The following is a 16,860-nucleotide window of genomic DNA, read 5'->3' as shown; positions in this document are numbered from 1 at the left end:
TTTGATTATATTTTCTTTTCATAATTCACGCTGATGTAATGCTTCCTGAGTGAGGTTTGTTGACTTTTTTGTATATATGGACTTTGCTTACCTTTTCAATAAAACGTTTAAACAAAAAATACACACACACACACATATATATATATATATATATATATATATATAGCCATCATTTCTTATGTCATTTGGTATATCTGCTTACATCGCTTTTTCTCTGGCTGCTATATATATATATAACGCTTTCATTAATATATTTGCTGTATTAAAATCCTTATGTGACTCTATGATTGATGTTTAAATAATAAAAAGAATAATTACTAAAACATTCCTTCCTTCCGTTGCAGCATCGGAGCTGCGATCAGCGGCAGAGGTGCCCCTCGGCTCGGCGGTCTCTAGGCGAATGCCTCGCTCCCGCAGCGGAGCTTTATACAGCCACAGAGCGGACCACGTTGAGAACACACACAGCCACCGCGTGCCGCTGCGCCACATTTGTGTTTCTTCTCCCGCCTCTTCGCGGGGTTTTCAGGCGATCGGTGATCCCCAAACCCGGGACCACCCGCATGTCTCCATCTCCGGACTCCGCCCCGAAGACCCGAACAGGAATCCCGGAGGAATGCCGCCGCTTTCATGTGGAAATCATACGATCCATGGGCGCCCCCTGGCGGTCACAGCGCCAGCGGTGTGAAGACGGCTGTTCGGGGGCAGATTGCGGGGGTGAGAGGGGGCAGAGAGGAGAGATCGCTGCTGGGGGTGGAGGAGGGCTCTCTGATAGACAGGTGTAATGCTATTTGGGGCCTCCAGGGGGCGGTGATGGGGAGTTATGAGCAGTTTAGTGTGATTGGAGAAGCACAAAGCCTGTCACGTGACCCCGGAGCTGTCGGCACTGGAAGCACAGATGCGGCTCCGTCACGTGCAGAGGGGAGGGGCTCTGGCACATCCCCCCCGACCCCCACATGCCTTTTTTTTACATACAACAAAGGTGGCTGCAAGAAGCCACGCCCCCCGCCGCGAGAAGCTCCGCCCCCCACCGCGAGAAGCTCCGCCCCCCCGCCGCGAGAAGCTCCGCCCCCCTATCCAGGACACTTTGGAGAGGCAGGCAGCCCTGACAGGAATTTGGGATCAGGTGAGAATGTGCATCCCCCATTGCAGCACCCTCACTGAGCTCCACCCCCTTCCAACTAACTTCTCCTTTATCCACACACCGACACTGACCCCTCCCCCCACCTGCACCCACAGTACTTTCTCCCTCAAGAACCCCCCCCCCCCCCACACACACACACACACTGACCCCTCCTTCCACCAATCAACACACACTGATCCCTCACCCCCCCCCCCCCCCACCCCACCCCCAAAACCCACAGTAACTTCTTCCTCATCCAACACACACACCCCCTACACCCACACTGGCCTCTCCCTCCACCAATCACCTACACTGACCCATCACCCCCCCCTAGAACCCACAGTAACTTCATACCCCCCCCCCCCCACACACACACACCCACACACACACCCACACACACACACACACACACACACACACACACACACACTGACCTCACCCTCCACCCACACTAACCTCTCCATCATCCACACTGACCTCTCCCACCCCCCACAATCCACTCTAACTTCTCCCTTCCCTGACAATCATACTGACCTCTCCCTTCCCCGACAATCACAATGACCTCTACCTTCCCCCACCCCCTACACTAACCTGTCCCAACCCCCGGAACCCACACTAACCTCTCCCTTTCCCGACAACCACACTGACCTCTCCCTTCCTCGACAATCACACTGACCTCTCCCTTCCCCCACCCCCTACACTAACCTCTCCCACCCCCCAGAACCCACACTAACTTCTCCCTTCCCCAACAACCACACTGACCTGTCCCTCCCCCGACACCCACACTGACCCCCGCCCAGCACCCATCCTGACCTCTTCCTCCTCCCAGCACCTACACTGAGTTCTCCCTCCTCCAGCACAAGTGGCATAGGAATCTCCATAGGAGCCATAGTAGCTGCTATGGCGGCCTTAGCCAAGGGTCCTATTCTCTTTACCGGCGATAGGGGGGTCTGCTGCGAGCCTCATGGAGACCCATGGCGGTCTACCTGAAGTGTACAGCTAGCAAAGGGGGGACATTTCACCCTGGGCCGGCTGCACTAATGCAATAGAAAATACAGCTGTAACACCGCGACCACTCGATTAGCTCCGCCCCCTCCTCTGTACCTTTCCACCTGGCTGTCATGCCTCTTTGTTGCTTTCTGTGTTGGGTGCCAGGGATGTGATGCTCCTGTCATGCTCCTGCTATTTGCTGCTGTAGTGCTGTGCTCCGCCCCTCCGTCCTGGAACTTTCAATCTGGAAACCGTGGCACAAGTGCCACATGTAACATTGCTGAATTTTCCCTATGGGCTAAAGTGCTGTATTTTCCCTATGGTCTAAAGTGCTATATTTTCCCTATGGGCTAAAGTGCTGCATTTTCCATATGGTCTAATGTGCTGCATTTTATATATTGGCTAACATGCTGCATTTTATATATGGGCCAATATGCTGCATTTTATATATATACTAACATGCTGCATTTTATATATGGGTCAATATGCTGCATTTTATATATGGACTAACATGCTGCATTTTATATATGGGTTTGTTTATTATACAGCTGTATTACCACAAATTTTAATGTTTCAATAAAGAGCTTTTTTCACGTTTGGAAGTGCCAGCCTCCAATACTTCTACTCTTCCATATGGGCTAACGTGCTGCATTTTGTATATGGGCTAACGTGCTGCATTTTGTATATGGGCTAAAGTGCTGCATTTTCCATATGGGCTAAAGTGCTGCATTTTCCATATGGGCTAAAGTGCTACATTTTCCATATGGGCCAATGTGATACATTTTATATATGGGCTGCATTCGGAGAAGTGATTTTTAGCACTGCTAGATTTGAGCGCAGCCGGCGCCACCATAGACTATTATAGGAATCACATCACACAGCGCTCAGTGAGTAACGTTGGCGCTGTCAGAAGACAGAGCCGAAGTTGCTTAAATCACACAATAAATCGGCCTCCAGCAATCGCTGGAAGCCAAATTATATCATTCCCCCCTATCCATGGCGGCCTGGAGGAGGAATAGTAATTAACACGGCCCGGACTTGTGCAGAAGCAGGATCAGCCAGGGCCGGCCCGCTCATGAGGCGGGGTGAAACTTTTACCTCAGGCGGCAAATTTCTAGGGGCGGCATCCGCCCGTCGGAGGGTGCGGGGAGCCGGCCGCCCAGCTGGAGGGGTAGCGGGCAGGACGGGGGTATTGGGCCTAGCGGCGGGGAGGGGGGTCGGACCCCCCCCTCCATCGCCTGGGTCCCCGTCCTCCGCTCCCCTCCAGCGTTAACCACTTGAGGACCGCCCCCAGCCGATGGGCGGCGGCAAAGTCCGGGCCCAAACGACCGCAATACGCCCATCGGCGGGGGCGGCTGCGGGAGTGGCTATGCGGCGATCGCGTCATTCGTGACGCGATCAGCCGCCGGGGACTGGCTCCGCCCACCGCTCGTAGTAACCCGCCGGCCGTTCGGAAGCGCCGGCGGGTTACTACCACCCGGATCGCCGCTGCACATATGTATAATAGGCTTTGTAATGTATACAAAGCCTATTATACTGGCTGCCTCCTGCCCTGGTGGTCCCAGTGTCCGAGGGACCACCAGGGCAGGCTGCAGCCACCCTAGTCTGCACCCAAGCACACTGATTTCCCCCCCCCTGCCCCCTGATCGCCCACAGCACCCCTCAGACCCCCCCCTGCCCACCCCCCAGACCACTGTTTGCACCCAGTCACCCCCCTAATCACCCATCAATCACTCCCTGTCACTATCTGTCAACGCTATTTTTTTTTTATCCCCCCCCCTGCCCACTGCCCCCTCCTGATCACCCCCCACCCCTCAGATTCTCCCCAGACCCCCCCCCCCCCAGACCCCCCCCCGTGTACTATATGCATCTATCCCCCCTGATCACCTGTCAATCACCTGTCAATCACCTGTCAATCACCCGTCAATCACCCCCTGTCACTGCCACCCATCAATCAGCCCCTAACCTGCCCCTTGCGGGCAATCTGATCACCCCCCCACACCAATAGATCGCCCGCAGATCCGACATCAGATCACCTCCCAAATCCATTGTTTACATCTATTCTCTCCTCTAAACACCCACTAATTACCCATCAATCACCCATCAATCACCCCCTATCACCACCTGTCACTGTTACCCATCCGATTAGACCCTAATCTACCCCTTGCGGGCACCCAATCACCCGCCCACACGCTCAGATTGCCCTCAGACCCCCCCTTATCAATTCGCCAGTGCAATATTTACATCTGTTATTCCCTGTAATAACCCACTGATCACCTGTCAATCACCTATCAATCACCCCCTGTCACTGCCACCCATCAATCACCCCCTGTCACTGCCACCCATCAATCAGCCCCTAACCTGCCCCTTGCGGGCAATCTGATCACCCACCCACACCAATAGATCGCCCGCAGATCCGACATCAGATCACCTCCCAAGTGCAGTGTATACATCTCTTCTCTCCTCTAAACACCCACTAATTACCCATCAATCACCCCCTATCACCACCTGTCACTGTTACCCATCAGATTAGACCCTAATCTGCCCCTTGCGGGCACCCAATCACCCGCCCACACGCTCAGATTGCCCTCAGACCCCCCCTTATCAATTCGCCAGTGCAATATTTACATCTGTTATTCCCTGTAATAACCCACTGATCACCTGTCAATCACCTATCAATCACCCCCTGTCACTGCCACCCATCAATCACCCCCTGTCACTGCCACCCATCAATCACCCCCTGTCACTGCCACCCATCAATCAGCCCCTAACCTGCCCCTTGCGGGCAATCTGATCACCCACCCACACCAATAGATCGCCCGCAGATCCGACATCAGATCACCTCCCAAGTGCAGTGTTTACATCTCTTCTCTCCTCTAAACACCCACTAATTACCCATCAATCACCCCCTATCACCACCTGTCACGGTTACCCATCAGATTAGACCCTAATCTGCCCCTTGCGGGCACCCAATCACCCGCCCACACCTCAGAACGTCCTCAGACCCCAGCCCTGATCACCTCGCTAGTGCATTGCTTGCATCTATTTCCCCCCTCTAATCACACCTTGAGAAACCCATCAATCACCTCCTGTCACCCCCTAGCACACCTACCCATCAGATCAGGCCCTAATTTGCCCTGTGTGGGCTCCTGATCACTCGGCCAAACCCTCAGATTCCCCTCAGACCCCCTTCCGATCACCTCCCCAGTGCATTGATTGCATCTATTTTCCCCTCTAACCGCCCCCTGAGACACCCATCAATCACCTCCTGTCACCCCCCTAGCACTCCTATCCATCAGATCAGGCCCAAAACATCCTGTCATCTAAGAGGCCACCCTGCTTATGAAAGGTTCCACAAAATTTGCCCCCTCATAGACCACCTGTCATCAAAATTTGCAGATGCTTATACCCCTGAACAGTCATTTTGAGAAATTTGGTTTCCAGACTACTCACAGTTTTGGGCCCGTAAAATGCCAGGGCAGTATAGGAACCCCACAAGTGACCCCATTTTAGAAAGAAGACACCCCAAGGTATTCTGTTAGGTGTATGATGAGTTCATAGAAGATTTTATTTTTTGTCAAAAGTTAGCGGAAATTGGATTTTTATTGTTTTTTTCACAAAGTGTCATTTTTCACTAACTTGTGACAAAAAATAAAATCTTCTATGAACTCACCATACCCCTAACGGAATACCTTGGGGTGTCTTCTTTCTAAAATGGGGTCACTTGTGGGGTTCCTATACTGCCCTGGCATTTTAGGGGCCCTAAACCGTGAGCAGTAGTCTAGAATCCAAATGCCTCAAAATGACCTGTGAATAGGACGTTAGGCCCCTTAGCGCACCTAGGTTGCAAAAAAGTGTCACACATGTGGTATCGCCGTACTCAGAAGAAGTAGTATATTGTGTTTTGGGGTGTATTTTTACACATACCCATGCTGGGTGGGAGAAATCTCTCTGTAAATGGACAATTGTGTGTAAAAAAAAATCAAACAATTGTCATTTACAGAGATATTTCTCCCACCCAGCATGGGTATGTGTAAAAATACACCCCAAAACACATTAAACTACTTCTCCTGAGTACGGCGGTACCACATGTGTGGCACTTTTTTGCACCCTAAGTGCGCTAAGAGGCCCAAAGTCCAATGAGTACCTTTAGGATTTCACAGGTCATTTTGCGACATTTGGTTTCAAGACTACTCCTCACGGTTTAGGGCCCCTAAAATGCCAGGGCAGTATAGGAACCCCACAAATGACCCCATTTTAGAAAGAAGACACCCCAAGGTATTCCGTTAGGAGTATGGTGAGTTCATAGAAGATTTTATTTTTTGTCACAAGTTAGCGGAAAATGACACTTTGTGAAAAAAAACAATTAAAATCAATTTCCGCTAACTTGTGACAAAAAAAAAAAATCTTCTATGAACTCACCATCCTCCTAACGGAATACCTTGGGGTGTCTTCTTTCTAAAATGGGGTAATTTGTGGGGTTCCTATACTGTCCTGGCATTTTAGGGGCCCTAAACCGTGAGGAGTAGTCTTGAAACGAAATTTCTCAAAATGACCTGTGAAATCCTAAAGGTACTCATTGAACTTTGGGCCCCTTAGCGCAGTTAGGGTGCAAAAAAGTGCCACACATGTGGTATCGCCGTACTCAGGAGAAGTAGTATAATGTGTTTTGGGGTGTATTTTTACACATACCCATGCTGAGTGGGAGAAATATCTCTATAAATAGACAATTGTGTGTAAAAAAAATTAAACAATTGTCATTTACGGAGATATTTCTCCCACCCAGCATGGGTATGTGTAAAAATACACCCCAAAACACATTATACTACTTCTCCTGAGTATGGCAATACCACATGTGTGGCACTTTTTTACAGCCTAACTGCGCTAAGGGGCCAAAAGTCCAATGAGCATCTTTAGGCTTTACAGGGGTGCTTACAATTAGGCACCCCCCAAAATGCCAGGACAGTGAACACACCCCACAAATGACCCCATTTTGGAAAGTAGACACTTCAAGGTATTCAGAGAGGAGCATAGTGAGTCTGTGGCAGATTTCATTTTTTTTTGTCGCAAGTTAGAAGAAATGGAAACTTTTTTTTTTTCTTTTTTTTGTCAGAAAGTGTCATTTTCCGCTAACTTGTGACAAAAAATAAAATCTTCTATGAACTCACCATGCCTCTCACTGAATACTTTGGGATGTCTTCTTTCCAAAATGGGGTCATTTGGGGGGTATTTGTACTATCCTGGAATTTTAGCCCCTCATGAAACCTGACAGGTGCGCAGAAAAGTCAGAGATGCTTGAAAATGGGAAAATTCACTTTTGGCACCATAGTTTGTAAACGCTATAACTTTTACCCAATCCAATAAATATACACTGAATGGGTTTTTTTTTATCAAAGACATGTAGCAGAATAACTTTCGCGCTCAAATGTATAGGAAATTTTACTTTATTTGAAAAATGTCAGCACAGCAAGTTAAAAAAGTCATTTTTTTGCCAAAATTCATGTCTTTTTTGATGAATATAATAAAAACTAAAACTCGCAGCAGCAAACAAATAGCAGCAAAAGAAAGCTGTATTAGTGACAAGAAAAGGAGGTAAAATTCATTTAGGTGGTAGGTTGTATGACCGAGCAATAAACCGTGAAAGCTGCAGTGGTCTGAATGGAGAAAAAGGCTCTGGTCCTTAAGGGGCGAAAAGACTGTGGTCCTGAAGTGGTTAAATACATCAGAACTAGCGCAACTCGTAAGAGGCAGTGGGCGGGGAGGACTCACCTCTTCCTCGCTCGATCCAGCGTGCGCTCCACTGACGTCACTTCCTGCACGCCGCCCACTGTATTGTAAATGGACGGCGCTGCAGGAAGGGACGTCAGTGGAGCGCACGCTGGATCGAGCGAGGAAGAGGCGAGTCCTCCCCGCCCACTGCCTCTTACGAGTTGCGCTAGTTCTGATGTATTTAAGGCTGGAGGGGAGCGGAGGACGGGGACCCAGGCGAGGGAGGGGGGGGGTCCGACCCCCCTCCCCGCCGCTAGGCACAATACCCCCGCCCTGCCCGCTACCCCTCCAGCTCGGCGGCGGCAGCAATAATTTTTTTAAAATTTGCCTCAGGCGGCAAAAAGTCTCGGGCCGGCCCTGGGATCAGCTATATACCTGCTGTGTCCTGTGCCCAAGTCTACCGGGCTGATTTCACATGTATGCACTACATTTTCTATACTGGCTAATGTGCTGCATTTTATGATATGTGAGATGGGCCCCTGTATTGGAGGGGGGGGGGGAGGTTAGAAGCTGTGCCCCCACAGCTCTGGAACCCCCTGCAGTCACTGGGGCTGCTCTCTGTGGTTACACCTCTGGTATAGATATTGTGGGGACTGCTTGAGTGTCCTGAACGTAACTGCACAACACTTATAAAGCATATACAGTATATTAGAATCTTGCTGCTCAAATAAATTGTTCAAGTAGTCTGAAGTGTGTGTCCAGGTGCCCCCAATGTTCCTGGCATTCCCTTCAGCCATTGCACACTTTAGGTCAGCATTGTCTGACAGTTATCTTCTATTGTTTTTCCTACACCTCCAGCTCACCCCTTTTCCCCTCCCCTTTCCATACAACAGAACAGGCTACTCAGCAGATAGCCCGCTAGCATGCCTATACAGAGATCATTCCTAAATTACCACCTTGAAGTAATGTTTTTTATGTGAATGGAGTCATTCATATTTTAATAATATTAATCAACGTTTATAACAGTATTGATAAATTAAATGTTTTGTTTCCATAACCTCCTCAAGCCCTTGTCGAATAAGTTCTGGATCGGTGGGATCAAGGAGGATTGAGAAGACTCTGAACTCTCCAGAGGCTTCCCACTACTGAGGTAAGTGTTCAATTATCTTTTTTTCACTTCAGGTACCCTTGAAAGGATGCACGAGGTGACATGATGACATAGACATGTGTATGTACAGCGCCAAGCATACAAATAACTATGCTGTGTTCCTTTTTTTCTTTCCCTGCCTGAAAGAGTTAAACATCAGGCATGCAAGTGACTGGCTTGGGACTGGGTGGGACCACAGCGTAACCCTCACTGATAAGGAATTCCAGCTATAATACAGAAAATGGCTTCTGAGAGCAGAAAATAGATTAAAAAGGGTCAACAGTTCATAGATTGTAGCTCTGGCATACTTCAATAAAGGGCTATTGAGCAGAGACAATGAAACAGTAAAAACTTAAAAAGTAGATTTAAATATTAAATAAAACTGGGATATCTAAAAAAACAACAACACATTTTTAGGAGGAGGATCAGGGCATAGGGGCCAAGGTCGCAGCAGTTGCCTGTGCAACCGGGCCCCTGAGGGGCCCGCTTGTTCCTACCACAGTGCTGCCATTGAGGGAGTCATCAGATACTAACTTCGCCACGATCCACGCTCTGCAGCTACAAACTTCTTCCTGTTCTTGTGCTCCATCTCACATTAAGAGTGCTCCCTAGGGGCGCTCTTGCTGTGAGCTGGAACATAGGACAGGAAGAATTTTGTAGCTGCAGAGCGTGGATCTTGGCCGAAGTGACTATCCGATGACAGCTGAGCCACTGCTGCTGCATACCCCCTCCGCCTGGCTACCTATATAGAGGCATCTGATTCTGACTATCTATACAGAGCCATCTAATCCTGGCTACCTATAAAGAAGCATCTAATCCTGGCTATACAGAGGCATCTAATCCTGACTACCTAACCAAAGGCATCTAATCCTGACTATCTGCACAGAGGCATCTAATACTGACTATCTATACAGAGGCATCTAATCCTGGCTATACAGATGCATCTAATCCTGACTACCTATACAGAGGCATCTAATCCTGACTATCTATACAGAGGCATTGAATCCTGACTGTATAGTAGTCAGGATTCGATGCCTCTGTATAGTCAGGATTAGATGTCTCTGTATAGTAGTCAGGATTCGATGCCTCTGTATAGAGACATCTAATCCTGACTATACAGAGGCATCGAATCTTGACTACCTATACACAGCCATCTAATACTGACTACCTATACAGAGGCATCTGATCCTGACTACCTATACAGAGGCATCTAATCCTGTCTACCTATACTGCGGCATCTAATCCTGACTACCTATACAGAGGCATCTAATCCTGACTACCTATACAGAAGTATCTAATCCTGGCTACCTATACAGAGGCATCTAATCCTGACTACCTATACAGAAGCATCTAATCCTGGCTACCTATACAGAGGCATCTAATCCTGACTATCTATACAGAGGCATCTAATCCTGACTACTTCTACAAAAGCATCTAATCCTGGCTACCTATACATAAGCGTTTCCTTCCGGGTACCACTTAACAATGCCGCCCATGCCCCCTGCATCAGCGTGTAGCTGCATACGGAGGTCCACCAAGTTTGTAGCTGCAGAGAGTGGATCCTGGCCGAAGTGACTATCCGATGACAGCTGAGCCTCTGCTGCTGTGTCCCCCCTCCGCATGGCTACCTATATAGAGGCATCTAATACTGACTATCTATACAGAGCCATCTAATCCTGGCTACCTATAAAGAAGCATCTAATCCTGGCTATACAGAGGCATCTAATCCTGACTACCTATACAGAGGCATCTAATCCTGGCTACCTATACAGAGGCATCTAATACTGACTATCTATACAGAGGCATCTAATCCTGACTACCTATACACAGCCATCTAATACTGACTATCTATACAGAGGCATCTAATCCTGACTACCTACACAGAGGCATCTAATCCTGACTATCTATACAGAGGCATCGAATCCTGACTATACAGAGGCATTGAATCCTGACTATACAGAGGCATCGAATCCTGACTACCTATACAGAGCCATCTAATCCTGACTACCTATACAGAGCCATCTAATCCTGACTATCTATGCAGAGGCATCTAATACTGACTATCTATACAGAGGCATCTAATCCTGACTATACAGAGGCATCTAATCTTGACTACCTATACACAGCCATCTAATACTGACTACCTATACAGAAACATCTAATCCTGACTACCTACACAGAGGCATCTAATCCTGACTATCTATACAGAGGCATCTAATCCTGACTACCTATACAGAGGCATCTAATCCTGACTACCTATACAGAGGCATCTAATCCTGACTACCTATACAGAAGCATCTAATCCTGGCTACCTATACAGAGGCATCTAATCCTGGCTACCTATACAGAGGCATCTAATACTGACTATCTATACAGAGGAATCTAATCCTGACTACCTATACACAGCCATCTAATACTGACTATCTATACAGAGGCATCTAATCCTGACTACCTACACAGAGGCATCTAATCCTGACTATCTATACAGAGGCATCGAATCCTGACTATACAGAGGCATTGAATCCTGACTACCTATACAAAGCCATCTAATCTTGACTATCTATGCAGAGGCATCTAATCCTGACTATCTATACAGAGGCATCTAATCCTGACTATACAGAGGCATCTAATCTTGACTACCTATACACAGCCATCTAATACTGACTACCTATACAGAAGCATCTAATCCTGACTACCTACACAGAGGCATCTAATCCTGACTACCTATACAGAGGCATCTAATCCTGACTACCTATACAGAGGCATCTAATCCTGACTACCTATACAGAAGCATCTAATACTGGCTACCTATACAGGGGCATCTAATCCTGACTACCTATACAGAAGCATCTAATCCTGGCTACCTATACAGAGGCATCTAATCCTGACTATCTATACAGAAGCATCTAATCCTGGCTACCTATACAGAGGCATATAATCCTGACTTCCTATACAGAAGCATCTAATCCTGGCTACCTATACAGAGGCATCTAATCCTGACTATCTATACAGAGGCATCTAATCCTGACTATACAGAGGCATCTAATCTTGACTACCTATACACAGCCATCTAATACTGACTACCTATACAGAAGCATCTAATCCTGACTACCTACACAGAGGCATCTAATCCTGACTATCTATATAGAGGCATCTAATCCTGACTACCTATACAGAGGCATCTAATCCTGACTACCTATACAGAGGCATCTAATCCTGACTACCTATACAGAAGCATCTAATACTGGCTACCTATACAGGGGCATCTAATCCTGACTACCTATACAGAAGCATCTAATCCTGGCTACCTATACAGAGGCATCTAATCCTGACTATCTATACAGAAGCATCTAATCCTGGCTACCTATACAGAGGCATATAATCCTGACTTCCTATACAGAAGCATCTAATCCTGGCTACCTATACAGAGGCATCTAATCCTGACTATACAGAGGCATCTAATCTTGACTACCTATACACAGCCATCTAATACTGACTACCTATACAGAAGCATCTAATCCTGACTACCTACACAGAGGCATCTAATCCTGACTATCTATATAGAGGCATCTAATCCTGACTACCTATACAGAGGCATCTAATCCTGACTACCTATACAGAGGCATCTAATCCTGACTACCTATACAGAAGCATCTAATACTGGCTACCTATACAGGGGCATCTAATCCTGACTACCTATACAGAAGCATCTAATCCTGGCTACCTATACAGAGGCATCTAATCCTGACTATCTATACAGAAGCATCTAATCCTGGCTACCTATACAGAGGCATATAATCCTGACTTCCTATACAGAAGCATCTAATCCTGGCTACCTATACAGAGGCATCTAATCCTGACTATACAGAGGCATCTAATCTTGACTACCTATACACAGCCATCTAATACTGACTACCTATACAGAAGCATCTAATCCTGACTACCTACACAGAGGCATCTAATCCTGACTATCTATACAGAGGCATCTAATCCTGACTACCTATACAGAGGCATCTAATCCTGACTACCTATACAGAGGCATCTAATCCTGACTACCTATACAGAAGCATCTAATACTGGCTACCTATACAGGGGCATCTAATCCTGACTACCTATACAGAAGCATCTAATCCTGGCTACCTATACAGAGGCATCTAATCCTGACTATCTATACAGAAGCATCTAATCCTGACTACCTATACAGAAGCATCTAATCCTGACTACCTACACAGAGGCATCTAATCCTGACTATCTATATAGAGGCATCTAATCCTGACTACCTATACAGAGGCATCTAATCCTGACTACCTATACAGAGGCATCTAATCCTGACTACCTATACAGAGGCATCTAATCCTGACTACCTATACAGAGGCATCTAATCCTGACTACCTATACAGAAGCATCTAATACTGGCTACCTATACAGGGGCATCTAATCCTGACTACCTATACAGAGGCATCTAATCCTGACTATCTATACAGAAGCATCTAATCCTGGCTACCTATACAGAGGCATCTAATCCTTGCTACCTATACAGAGCCATCTAATCCTGACTACCTTTACAGAGGCATCTAATCCTGACTATCTATACAGAGGCATCTAATCCTGGCTATCTATACAGAGGCATCTAATCCGGACTACTTCTACAGAGGCATCTAATCCTGGCTATCTATACAGAGGCATCTAATCCGGACTATCTATACAGAGGCATCTAATCCTGATTACTTCTACAGAGGCATCTAATCCTGACTACTACAGAGGCATCTAATCCTGGCTACCTATACAGAAGCGTTTCCTTCCGGGTACCACATAACAACGCCACCCATGCCCACTGCATCAGCGTGTAGCTGCATACGGAGGTCCACCGTGTGTCATCCACCCAGCACTCTGAAGCCCTGTGTTATGGACTTAGCAGCATCTTGAGACCAGATAGGAAGCAGTTGTCCAATGGATTGAATAGAGATTTCTGCTTTACAACAGTAGCTTCGTTTGTCTCTGGGCGGCAATGTCTTGTGCTTCCACATGCTGCATCGCTTGCTTTTGTACACGCTTCATGGTGCCATATTCCATACTCAAGAGTGCTAACTGATTCAATAACTACGATTGAGTTGTGATCTGGACACTCTGCTGGAATAGTGTGGACACTGCCGGAATTATTGCGTTGGCAATTGTTTGAGGAATGAGAGCATCAGCTTAAGGTGCCAAGCATTATTGCTTTTTCATCATGAATTGTGCTTGATGCTATTAACATGCAAATAAATATCTGGGGATTGCGACCAGAGATACCTGCTCTCTGAAATGTTGCTTATAGCTAGTAGGTGTAGTCCAGCGGACCATTTCTGGCAGGTAGTTGTAGGTGGTGTATGAATGACATTACAACGTTGGCCGGCCATACTGTTTTTAATATTTTGACAGATCTGTCAGATATTTTACAAGATGTTTGTCTGAGTATGCACTTTAACTTTTTCTAATGCACTAATAAAGTGACAACACAGTGGGTTTGTTGGACATACACGCTCATTAGTGTTTTATTTTTTGGGCAACTTTTAAGAAGAAAATAAACGCAGTGGGCAGCATTTCAGCAGAAAATAAACGCAGTGGGCAACATTTCAGCAGAAAATAAACGCAGTGGGCCACATTTCAGCAGAAAATAAACGCAGTGGGCAACATTTCAGCAGGAAATAACGCAGTGGGCAACATTTCAGCAGAAAATAAACGCAGTGGGCAACATTTCAGCAGAAAATAATGCAGTGGGCCACATTTCAGCAGAAAATAACACAATGTGGGCAACATTTCAGCAGAAAATAAACGCAGTGGGCAACATTTCAGCAGAAAATAAACGCAATGAGGGCAGCTTTTCACCAGAAAATAAACACAGTGAGTGCAGCTTTTCACCTGAAAATAAACGCAATGATGGCAGCATTTCACCAGAAAATAAACACAATGAGGGCAGCTTTTCACCAGAAAATAAACACAGTGAGTGCAGCTTTTCACCAGAAAATAAACGCAATGATGGCGGCATTTCACCAGAAAATAAACGCAATGAGGGCAGCTTTTCACCAGAAAATAAACGCAATGATGGCAGCTTTTCACCAAAAATAAACGCAAAGATGGCAGCATTTCACCTGCAAAGAAAAAAAAATTTACTCACCTGACAGAAGTCTCCTCTCCCGGCGGTCTCTGGTGTGCAGTTCCCCAGATGATGCTCCTGCAGTCTCCCGCGCTGACAGGCAGAATGCAGGGCTACAAGAAGATGGCGCCCGAAGCCCTGTACTGGAGACATAAATAGTCTCCAGTGCAGGGCTTCGGGCGTCATCTTCCCGTAGCCCTGCAGACTGGAGCGGGGCTGCGGGCTATGAACTGTTAAATCCGGGACATAGCGCAGCAGCGATGGCGTGTCTGCAGATGAGGCTATGCGTGCTGGGTCTAGCACGCGTGCCATAGGTTCGCCATAGCTGATCTATACTAAGGTACCTATTCCTGACTACCTATAAAGAGGCATCTAATCCTGACTATCTATACTGAGGTACCTATTCCTGACTGTAGAGAGGCATTTAATCCTGGCTATCTATACTGAGGTACCTATTCCTGACTATATACAGAGGCATATAATCCTGGTGTATACATGGCCGGATTTCTGGCAAGGCCACATAGGCCATGGCCTAGGGCACCAGATAAACAAGGGGCGGCCTGCAGACAGTGGGCATTATTTGGAGGGCATTATTTGCAAGTGTCCAAACAAATGAAAGTGGTCAGGATAACTGCACTATTAGTACCAGCTGGCATCTGCCTGTGCTGTGCTACAGGCAGCTGCAGTCCGTTAACCAAACGTTTGTGAACAGTGTGTGACTAGCAAAAAGCCAGACCTTGTCCAATGACATAGCAGCAGCTTCAGGCAGTTACAGAAGGCCGGGTCTCACACACTTGGTGTGGGTGATGAAAGGACCAGGGGCAGCACCAGCAAATAGTACAGAATACAGAAGGCAGCCTCTCACAGTACCCATTTCTTAATTATTGATTGGCCAGCGCTGTTACCCTGGAGACAGCAGTGGGTACAGGACTCACTTTTACGTGTTGCTGACCCCACCCAATGTCCAATTGTGAGCCACTTTTGACTATGTGTGTATGGTGGAAGGCTCCTACCACGCCCATCACCTGTAGATCGCTTGATTGACCAGTTCCCCCATGTGACATGATTGATTCACTTCACGTTGCCATGGAGACCTCGGCACTAGCCCCAATAGTGGACACCATCGGCCCAAATTTTTTTTGATGGATGTGTGTGGAGAGAGGTGGTAGGATACGGTTGGGGCGGCTGGTAATAGTCGGCCTTGGGCGGTAAGAAGTACAAATCCGGCCCTGGGTGTATACTGAGGTAACTATTCCTGACTATCTATACAGAGGCATCTAATCTTGGCTATTTATACTGAGGTACCTATTCCTGACTATCTATACAGAGGCATCTAATCCTGACTATCTATACTGAGGCATCTAATCCTGGCTACCTATAAAGAGGCATCTAATCCTGACTATCTATAGAGAGGCATCTAATCCTGGCTACCTATACTGAGGCCTCTAATCCTGACTATACAGAGGCATCTAATCCTGGCTATCTATACTGAGGCATCTAATCCTGACTATACAGAGGCATCTAATCCTGGCTATCTATACTGAGGTACCTATTCCTGACTATGTATACAGAGGCATCTAATCCTGACTATACTGAGGCATCTAATCCTGGCTACCTATACTGAGGTACCTATTCCTGACTATAGAGAGGCATCTAATCCTGGCTACCTATACTGAGGTACCTATTCATGACTATGTATACAGAGGCATCTAATCCTGACTATACTGAGGCATCTAATCCTGGCTACCTATACTGAGGTAC

The 16,860-nt window shown here is 47.1% G+C and overlaps 1 long non-coding RNA gene across 1 annotated transcript in view; it reads left to right on the top strand.

The window, feature by feature from the left end:
• Positions 1 to 1,043: 1,043 nt before the first annotated feature.
• LOC137541619 (uncharacterized) overlaps positions 1,044 to 16,860 on the top strand; it is a 62,060-nt gene continuing 46,243 nt past the window's right edge. Inside the window, exons 1-2 of the long non-coding RNA XR_011025234.1 lie at positions 1,044 to 1,123; positions 8,887 to 8,969. This is a non-coding gene — a long non-coding RNA (uncharacterized lncRNA). The remainder of the gene's footprint in view (positions 1,124 to 8,886; positions 8,970 to 16,860) is intronic.

This window comes from Hyperolius riggenbachi, chromosome 12, assembly GCF_040937935.1.
Source record: "Hyperolius riggenbachi isolate aHypRig1 chromosome 12, aHypRig1.pri, whole genome shotgun sequence".
NCBI classification, from domain to species: domain Eukaryota; kingdom Metazoa; phylum Chordata; class Amphibia; order Anura; family Hyperoliidae; genus Hyperolius; species Hyperolius riggenbachi.
This window is presented reverse-complemented; position numbering and strand designations above follow the sequence as displayed.